The 10,162-nt window shown below is 49.4% G+C and overlaps 1 long non-coding RNA gene across 1 annotated transcript; it reads left to right on the forward strand.

Annotated features, from left to right (window-relative positions):
• The first annotated feature begins 3,373 nt into the window (after positions 1-3,373).
• Positions 3,374-9,255, forward strand: LOC123275760 (uncharacterized). Its single transcript, XR_006511826.2, has 4 exons — positions 3,374-3,511; positions 3,758-3,980; positions 6,956-7,016; positions 8,788-9,255. It is a non-coding gene; the product is annotated as an uncharacterized lncRNA (long non-coding RNA).
• The last annotated feature ends 907 nt before the right edge of the window (positions 9,256-10,162 follow it).

The raw sequence follows: 10,162 nt of genomic DNA on the forward strand, positions 1-10,162 counted from the left end.
GGCACCCCTTCCTCAAGACACTTCACTGACCCCTAAAGGAAAAAACAGAGCAATAAATATTCCAATCTACAACCGTGCTGTAAATGGCACCCCCCACCTCTGTGGTGCAGTGCACAGCCTGTACCGTCATACACAAGGAAGGCCCTTGATCAAAGTCCTCCATTGATCCCTTGAGTTTCACTTCTCTCTGTCTTCCTCACGTCAGACCACACCCTCTTATCTTTTTCTTTCTAGGTGGGGTTTTGCAGTTGGTCCTGGCATTGGTTTCCTACAGCGGTCATCACAGATCATAAACTGGGTGGCTTAAAACAGCAGACATTTATTCTCTCACAGTTCTGGGGGCCAAAGATTCAAAGTCAAAGTGTCAGCAGGGCTGCACTCTCTCCAAAATCTCCCTTCCTTGCCTCTTCAGCTTCTGGTGGCTCTAGGCTTTCTTTGGCTTGTGGCTGCATAACTCTGCTCTCTGGCCCTGTCTTCATATGGCCTTCTTTTATCTGTGAATTCTTCTCTTCTGCTCTCATAAAGACACTTGTCACTAGATTTAGGACACACCTGGATAATCCCGGATGAACTCATCTCAGGATTCTTAATTACATCTGCAAAGACCTTTTCGCAAAAGAAGGTTACAATCATAGGTCTTTGGGGCTAGGACGTGGACATATCTTTGGGGGACCACCTGTCAACCACTAGAGGCCTGTTGCATATGTATCCTGATTGCAACCTCCAGCTGGACACACTCAGCAGTCCTCTGACTGACTAGTTTTCCTCCAAACTGAACTGTTTGGACCTAACACAGAAGCTCTCTCTCACCACCAGGAGACGTGCCCCCTCCTGCAGGCACGAGGTCTTTCATCCATTCCAGTAAGGCGGAGGCCGACTTGCTCCTTCCCACCTCAGAATCATCTGTAGGGGTCCCCACACCTTCTCAAACATCAGGCTCAGGTTCATTTCCGTGTGACAGTCTGCAGTCTTCCAACCCACCCACACCACGCTCTAAGGATGGTTCTGCTCAGCCTGTCTATGAAGGCTCTGGAAGGATGGTGTGTTGATAAAGACAGGACTAAAGATATGGGAAGAAAAAGAAAAGGAGAGAGAATAATCATAATAGTAGCAATAACGACAGCTACTAACACTTACATGGTACCTGCCACGGACCAGGTGCTATTTTAAGTCCTTTATGACTGTTAACATTATAACCCTCACAACAAGTCTAAGCAGACAATGCTCTTATAAGAGATGAGGGATATGAGGCAGAGAGGGATTAAGTAATGTGCCCAAGTCTGATAAGGTTCAGAGCCAGGATTAGAACTAGGCAGTCTGGCTCCATAATCCACACTCCAACCAAGAGGAGACATTGTGTAGGCTGGATGTTTCTGGAGACTTGGAGGAGCTGCCATGTAACAGAAGAAATGTGCTTCTGAGTAATACTACTGAGTCAATCCTCAGCAGAGGAGACACAAGTAGAGACTGAAAGGCCTTTGTAATGGCTTTTGGTTGACAGATTGTGCCTCTGAATAGACTTTGAGCAAAGAGCTGGGCTGTGTGGGGCCCTGGCTAGTGTTATCCATCTCTTCTGGTGTTTCCCCATCCAGCCAACATACATGCATGAGCAAATAAATTAACACACAAGTGAAGTTCATTATTGGAAGTAACAGAGCTCTCTCTCTTCCCTCCCAGCTCTCTCTCCTCAAGTCTCTCCCAATCCCACCCTCCACGATCTCACCACCACACTCAGAAAACTGAAAGTTTCCTGTCATCTTACTGCTATGAGGCGTTGAGAGGGAAGAACAGTGACCCAAGGTGGCGGGAGTGTCAGAGAACATGAGAAATGCCCAAAGCCAAAAGGGGAAGATAAGGTAGGCTTGATCCCTTCTGTGTAGAGAGATCTACAGGGGGGGCTAAGAAGGCAGGGACAACCCCTAGTATCCCTTGGGGGAGTGGGAGGACATCATGGGAGCCGATATCCCACAGCGTCACTGAACTCAACCAACCACACAAGCCAGATTTATGAGACTGGTCTTCAGAACGTCAGGAACTTCCAAATGAGACGTGCAAGAGCAGGGACTGGGGACAGTTCCCAACATGCTGAGGCCACCACAGCCTGGCCGCGAGCGCTCACTCAGCTCTGTGGGAGGAGGGTTGAGAGCCCAGGAGATGGAGTCGCTGGCATGGACACAAAGAAGGATGGCTGTTTCCTTTCAGCATCATTTTCTAGTGGAAATTCCACAGTCGTAAGACAAGTCTTGGAGGTAGTGGGGGAAGCAGGAAGCTGACAATAGTAGAATAACGCAGTTGACAGTAGATATTTCCTCCTGAGCTAGACCAGAACTTTCCTGGGCAGCAAAGAGGAATATAATGGGCCCAAGTTGTGGAGTCAGAGTAGTCTGGGTGGGCTTTCTGACTCCACCACTTACTAACTATGTGACCTGAGGAAAGTTCCATAACCTCTCTGGGCCTGTTTTTCCTTCTATAAAAATGGGACTAAAAGCTCCTCACAAGATTATCAAAGAGATGCTCTGCTCATAAGCTGTCCTTCCTTCCTTTCTCAGCACTCCAGTGAATGCTCTGGCTCAACATTCAAGTTGAAACCTTCCAGGGCAGGCCTGCCCCTTTTCTCCCTCCCTTTCCCCTCCATGTTCACTGGGAAAGGACACAAAAGCAACTCCCACACCCCCTGGGAGGAAGGGCCTGCCCCTCTTCAGAGCTAGCGAGGGGCCTTCAAGGCTGGTGGGTGTGCAGCTGGCCCGGAGCCCTCAGGCAGGCAGGCTCCACTCACCTTCTGGGGCAAGACCGATGGACTTTCTCCCAGTGATCTCCCCAGGGCCCCTGGGTAGCAGGTGCCCACACTTCCCCTTCCCAGGCTACCTTTGGGCAACGTAACCAGTCACCCAACTAATGCCTCTGGATTGACACTTCAGCCTTGCAGGAAAGGCCCAGGGATGTTTAATGACCTCAGCCCCAGAGAATGTGGGGGAATTCAGTGTGGGCAGGGCTGACACAGCCAGGCCTGAAGGGGAAGTCAGTGCAGGCTGGGGAGTTTACAGGGTCAGCTGAGGCGTGGTGCAGTGTTACCATAGCCCCAGAGGTCAGGGCGACCCCTGGAGCCCGTGGGAGACAGGCCTGAGTGCGGTCTGGGCCCTGGTGCACTTGTAGATGTTGTAACCCTGAGCCTGTCTTCTCCTGCACTGGCGATGCCAGGAAAAGCCTGAGTTGTTTTCAAGGCTTCTGCAGCTGTTGGACTCGCCTGTTCCCTCCAGGGAGTCAGAGCTCTGAGAGGAGGCCCAAGGCCTTTTCCCAGGGCCCCACTGTGGCAACCCTGGAGTCAGAGGCCTGGCCTCCCTAGAGTCCTTGTCATTTGGCATACGCCTGCCAGCTTCTTCCAGAAATTGCACATCTGCCTTCTCCGGGGTGGCTGCGAGGCCCACCCAAGGTTGCCAGATCGAGCAAATAAAAACACACAATGGCCAGCTGAATTTTAACAGATAAACGATGAATAATCTTTTTAGCACAGGTATGTCCCATGGATTATTTGGAACATACTTTTATACTAACAAAATATTCGTTCTTTTATCCGGAATTCTAATTTAACAGGCCATCTTGTATTTGATCTGGTAACCCTGGCCCATCTCACTCTTTAAATTCTTTTTTTTTTTTTAAAGATTGGCACCTGGGCTAACAACTGTTGCCAATCTTTTTGTTGTTGTTGTTTCCTGCTTTATCTCCCCAAACCCCCGCTGTACACAGTTGTATATCTTAGTTGCAGGTCGTTCTAGTTGTGGGATGTGGGACGCCGCCTCAACGTGGCCTGACGAGCAGTGCCATGTCCACGCCCAGGATCCGAACCCTGGGCCGCCACAGTGGAGCGCGAGAACTTAACCACTTGGCCACGGAGCCGGCCCTCACTCTTTGAATTCTAAGAAAGTCCTTCTTCTCTGCTTCTTCTCTGTGGGCAGACACTTGGACATTAGGATACATGCAAGGTATTAGTATTTTTCATGTTATTGTGGATTTTAATCTGGTTTTAAAACTCTGGAACACTACTGATGTTTGCAAACATTTCTGAAACTAAACTTTTTATTAACTATATATTTCATAGGTACCTATTGTAATAGAAGCCTCCAGCAGAAAATTTCTTTTCCTTTACTCTTATTTTTGTTACCCTATTGTACTTTGGAAATGTCCTGCTGTATGTAGGAAACCCCCCTATTCTTACCTAATTGTTGGTGCTGTTGAAGGAAAATACGCTTTACCTTCTCTTCTGTTCTCTTTAAGGAAAGCCTAGCCACCACCATGCACCCTGTTGCCCTTATGGAAAGGGAAGCTGCTAGGCAGCTCCCAGCTTTCCGGAGAGGGGGCTCACTGGTGAATGACAAGCATCCCTGGTGTTTGTAGACCCCTGAAATTAGGCTCTGGACTTGGAGTATGTGAGGCCCAAAGCCCAATCCTACAGGCCAGGGCCACTGGGGATCTCTAGTTGGGTATGCCTGGGGCTGTGAGAATGTGTCTCTTCTATTTTTGTCTCCTCTGCTCCTTTCCCACCTTTTCTCCCCCAAGGTAACAGAAATAGCAATGTTCCAACGTCCAGGGTCACAGGAGTCCAGAGTGGCCAAGGTTCCTCCAGGGCAGGCACAAAGGTCCCAGGTCTCTGTCTCCAGGCATGCGGCTGGGACCTGAGCCACATCCAAATACACCTCAGCATGCAGGGTCTGCCCTGGCTGCCACCTGGCCCCTCTGAGGCCCAACCATTCATTTGGGTCACTGGGGAAGAACCCTAGGGAACATGCTGGCCTTCTCCAGGCAGCAGCTTGGCAAGGGCCCAGCTTGGGGCCCTCCCTGGGGAGCCAGCCCTCACCCAGCCCGGCTGAGTCCTCTGACGCAGGCCCTCCTCAGCTGCACCAGGCAGAGCCTCTGGGGCTGGCCCTGCAGTGCCCCAGCTGCAGGTTCTCTCCTCTCTCTTCCCTCTCGCCTCTTCCCACACCTCCCGCCCAGGATTCCCGAGGACTTTGTCAGGGTGCCTCATGCCAACGTCACACCTACCTTGGCTCAGAGAGCGTGAGACAGTGTGCATGCCACCCAGGGGCCACTCCTTCCAGCTCCCAGCTTGACAGCAGGGCAACAGCTTAATAGCACTCACCTGCCTTCCCTCAACACTGGCTGGGGAGGTTTTCCTTCATCTTTCATTGTCTTCTTCCATCTATTAGGAAGCACAGTGGTTAAGCTCTCCGTCTCAGACTGAAATTGCTGGGTTCAAATCCCGGCTGTCCCACCTACTGGGTTGAATCCCTTAACCTCTCTGTGCCTCAGTTTGCTCTCTGTGAAAGGGGGCCAATAATCATCCCTGTCTCATAAGGCTGTTGTGAGGATTAAATGAGGCAATGCATGTAAGGAGCTTAGAAAAATTTCTGGCACGTAGCGAAGGCTTACTAAATGTTATTTGTTGGCTAACATCTAGATTTGCCAGGTGTCCTCTGTGGTCACCACCATTTGGTCCCTACAGTGGGCAGCACACAATTCCAGGCACTAAAGGGGAGTGTGAGAAATTGAAGCCGTGGTCCTCCTTCTCTGCCCTTGGGTCCCCTTCGGGAAACCCTGAAAGCACCCACATCGTAGATTTCTGTGGTGCTTCATGGCCACCTTCTCATGAATCCCTTGAAGGCTCTGCCTGTGTTTGGATAAAATCTTACGTTTGAAGTCCATGCCTCCCCAAGGGATGAGCCAGAACTCGATTTCCCAGCCTCCCCTGCAGTGGTAAACAGGTACATGACCCAGGTTGCACCAATCTGATGCATTCATGTGAGATCCTGAGGAAGCAGAAGACTTCAGGTTCCTCAAGAGCAAGTGACTTTCCTACCCTTCTCTATAGAGAGTGTTATGGGTTGAGTTGTGTCCACCCCCCAAGAAAAGGCATGCTGGAGTCCTACCCTCCTGCCCCCGCCCCCGCCACCGTGTACCTCAGAATGTGACCTCTTTTGGAGATAGAGTCTTTTCAGAGATAATCAAGTTAACGAGGGTTAGGGTGGGCTCTAGTCCAAGATGATTAAGTGTCCTTATAAAAAGTGGAAATTTGGACACAGACACACACACAGGGAGAACACCATGCACAGATGAAGGCAGAGACTGCAGTGATGCATCTGCAAGCCGAGGAACGCTAAAGATCGCCAGCAACCACCAGAAGCCAGGAGAGAGAACGGAACAGATTCTCCCTCCCAGCCCTCACAGCCTCTCCAAAGGAACCAACCCTGCCCAGATCTTGATCTTGGATATCCAGCCTCTAGAACTGTGAGAAAACACATTTCTGCTGTTTAACCCACCCAGTTTGTGGTACTTTGTTACAGCCACCCTGGGAAATGAATACAGAGGGGACGCCCCTGTGCTTTTGTGTCAAATGTAAGCTCCTTGAGAACAGGAAATTTTGTCTGTTTCATTTACTGGTACTAAATGGTGCCCATGAAATATCTGTTCAGTAAAGGAGTGTCTTCTTCAGAGTTCACAGCACAGGACACACAGGACAAAGAAAGCAAGACTGTATACTTTTCATCCATTGCCACCCACCCTAGCTGTGGTCAGGGAGGGACCAGACCTGCCATTTCCCCTGCAGATGGCTGCAGAGCCCACCTGAGGCAACAGGGCCTCAGGAGCTGTGTGGGCAGCATGTTCTGGTAGACGGACTTGCAGCCTTGTGGCTTTCAGGCCTGGCCTGATTGCTGAAGAGATGTTAGACACCCTACTCCAACTCTCATTTTAAAACAAAGCGCATGAGCCCCAGGGAGGGTTTAAGTAACTCCCTGACCAGTCCCTTTCCACGGCACGGCATGGTGCGGTGCCCCCAGATGAACCTCAGGATCCACCAAAAGACACATCAGCATGGACCATTTCAAGATACCTTCCATGCTATTTTGCCTAACTAAAGGTTTCTTCCTCTTTATTTTATTGTATTTTTTTCATGCACACGGAGGAGGCACTTCATGGCGGGGAGAACTTCCGAGTTTTGAAGAGAAATGACAGCTATGTCTGTGGTCAGTATGGCGGTTCTTGTTACATACTTCCCAGCCTGATTTCTTTGGGGCCTAGTCTAATTTCTCTGTGGCAGTGGTTTGTGGGGGAGCGTTTTGCACAGCAGAGTTGACTAGTCCAAGTATAGTTGGGGATCTTCCCTCATTTGGACTTTGAGTGTGTATGTGCGCCCATGTGAGTGCATGTGAGACAGAGTGTGTTAACACTATTGCTTCTATTAATTAATAGCTTAATCCAGTGTTAAATTACGAGTTGGTTTATACTGTGTGTGTGTGGTGGACCTAGGAGGGCTCTTTCCCAGAACAGGAGGCAGCTGCCCATGTCCTGTCAAGTTAAGCTGCCTACCCGGGCCTCTCTCCATCTTTATGTGCAGAACAGATTGTAATGAGGACTGAAGTCACCCAGATGGGTCACCAGGAGTCACGGGGGCCCTGCCCAAGCAGGGTTCAGCCTACAGGCCACACCCAGGCTGGTCTGGGAATGAGCCTCTTTTGTGTTGAGAAACGGGATTGCACATGGTGCTGGGTGTGTCCCTCACAGAGAGCCCTTTGTGCCTGGGAGAGGGTTGGCCCGCTTGTTCTGGCAGACATCCAGGCACTGCCCACCTGCAGCCACCCCGCCCCGGGGCTCCCCACCTTTCCTCTCCAGCTGCGTCTCCCTTCCTCACAGCGTGCAGCCACCCTACAGGCAGGGCATTCAGGAGGAGGCCTGGGCTTTGCTAGACGAGTGACCCTGGGAGCCCCTGGCTGGAGATCCGGGTGATCCAAGGACTGCTGTCATGGAGAGGAGTGGGTTCTGGGGCCGGCTCACACACTGGGGCAGGCTGACAGAGCAGGGGCTACTGACAGGCCCACCCTAGGACAAGAAATGGCTGCCATGAGGGCCAGGAGAGAGCTGTGAGGCAGAAAAGCCCTTCCCACTCATCCTGCCTGGATTTGGGTGGGATACAGCATGACCTGGCTTGTTGCTGGGGAGACACCATCACTGAAGGACCACCGTTATAATTGCAACTGTTCATGTTCCTTTAAAAAATTAAATTACAAAAAAAACCCATGAGAAATCTCATGCTTGTCAGAGCCTTCCTCCCCCGCTGTCGGCTCCCATTATGAATCCGTGGCATCTTCTGCCGAGAGTTAATTACATGTTGTGTGAAAGATACAGGGCTTCCTTTTACATTTTTTTCTCCTTGATGGGTCCTAACCCTTTCGGCTGCCTTCCTCTGCTCCCTCCCTGTGCTGCAGGAACGAAGGGCACACTGGGAGGAGGTGCTGGCTTGACCTCCTGCCCTGTGGCCGTCAGAGCCTGGCTCTCAGTTGCTGACTGCTCAGGGCCTCCCTGTGCTGGGGAGCTGGCGACAGTCCTACCCTCCCAGGTCTCATTTCCCACCACTGGGAGATCCAGCTGCGGCCAGAGTGCTGGGATCATGACAAAGCACAAACACAAGGCATTATTTAAAGGTGCCAAGCACTTGGCTCGTCTGGAGCCTACTTCCTTTTGCCCTCCTCCTCGCCAAGCAGTGAGGGTCAGGTGCAGGGCGGCACGAAGACGGCTTCCTGAAGCCATCTATGTGAAGGCACAGAAAGGGCAGAGGACCCCTTCCAGGACGTTAGAGGCAGTGTCACAGTTGCTGTTCTTGGTTCTTTTTTCTGATTGCTCCCACATGTAGACAAATACTTTATTCTCGGGATGGCTCATCTTTTCTCTTAGGAGGCTGTGACAAACTCCGGAAGCAACAAGTGTGGACTAATACCTTGAATGATTGCCTCTTTGCAGTGCTGAATTTCACCTACTGATGAGACGGCTGATTGGGCGGCTGTTGGGCCCTCTCCAAGCATGCTACAACCGCCCTGGGTCTCGACAAGTCTCAGTGCCGCAGGGCTGGAAGGGCCTTCCTGGCCAACCCCTGCCCCGAGCCAGGACACACCTTTAAGTAGACAACTTTCCACTGTCCTCCAATATTGCTCCCCTACGCCAGTCAACAAAAGAAACCTCAAGATTGTGAGTTAAAGGTAATCACAATAGTAGTATAATTACTATTCTCAACGAACTGCACATGGAATACCCACTTGTTAATGGAGCAAACATTTCATTGTGGACTAACATCCTCCCGCAACTCCTTTCTTAATCCTCAACTGGTGTAGAGGCTGGGAATGTTAACTTATTTTAATTATTAGCCTAGCGTAAATTGAGAAACACATTCTGCTCTTACTGAATCAGAAATAAAATACAATTATGACTTTTCTTTCCTTTTGAATGTTGTGTTTTGCAGCTTCCCATCTTAGGTACAACCAAAAATCAACTTTATAAAAAGAATAACTTCTTTGTTTTTTTGGCTTTATTTTTCAAAGCACAGTGTAGGCTGAGAGGGCATAAAGGACTAGTGTGACAAACCACATTGGATTACTGACAAGTGGGTTGTCCACAGCCTCTAAGGCAGGGGGAATTCAAACTCAAAGGTGCAGAGCCTGTAAGAATGCAAATTCCTGGGCCCTGGGCCCAGGGATCCTGATTTAGTAGGTCTGGGGTGGGGCCTAAAATTCTGCATTTTTAAATGAGCATCATGGGTAATTCTGACGCAAGTAGCTACCCAGCCACATTCTGAGCTGCATCCAGAGGGGTTATGCTGCTCTCCTCCCAGCCAGACCTTCCCTGGAATGTATATTCCAGGAAAATATCTATATATCTATTTTTAAATAATGTTAGGTTTTTTCTCCTTGGTTATAAAGCTAATGCAGAAAACTTATATGATGCCATAATAAAAAAAAATAACAAAATCACTCACAATCCTGCCACAAGATGGGGGGAAACTGTTAACATTATGCTGTTTTTTTCTTCCTTGTATATTTCTTATAAAGTTGACACCATACTAAATATATCATTTTATTTTATTTTTCCCCATGTTCCTAATTTTTTCCAGAAATATCATTTCTAAAGACTACATAATATCCCCCTCATGTGTATGTGCCTTATTTTAATAACTGTGGGATGTTAAAGTTGTTCCTAATAATTAATTATTATAAACAATAGTGAGATGAATATCTCAACATTGCTAAAGTTTTATCAACATTTTTGATGACTCCCTATAGCTGGATTCCTAGAAGGGAATCACTGCATTAAAGAATATGAATGTTTTCGAGGCCCCTGACAA

Source organism: Equus asinus, chromosome 12 (genome assembly GCF_041296235.1).
Source record: "Equus asinus isolate D_3611 breed Donkey chromosome 12, EquAss-T2T_v2, whole genome shotgun sequence".
NCBI lineage: Eukaryota > Metazoa > Chordata > Mammalia > Perissodactyla > Equidae > Equus > Equus asinus.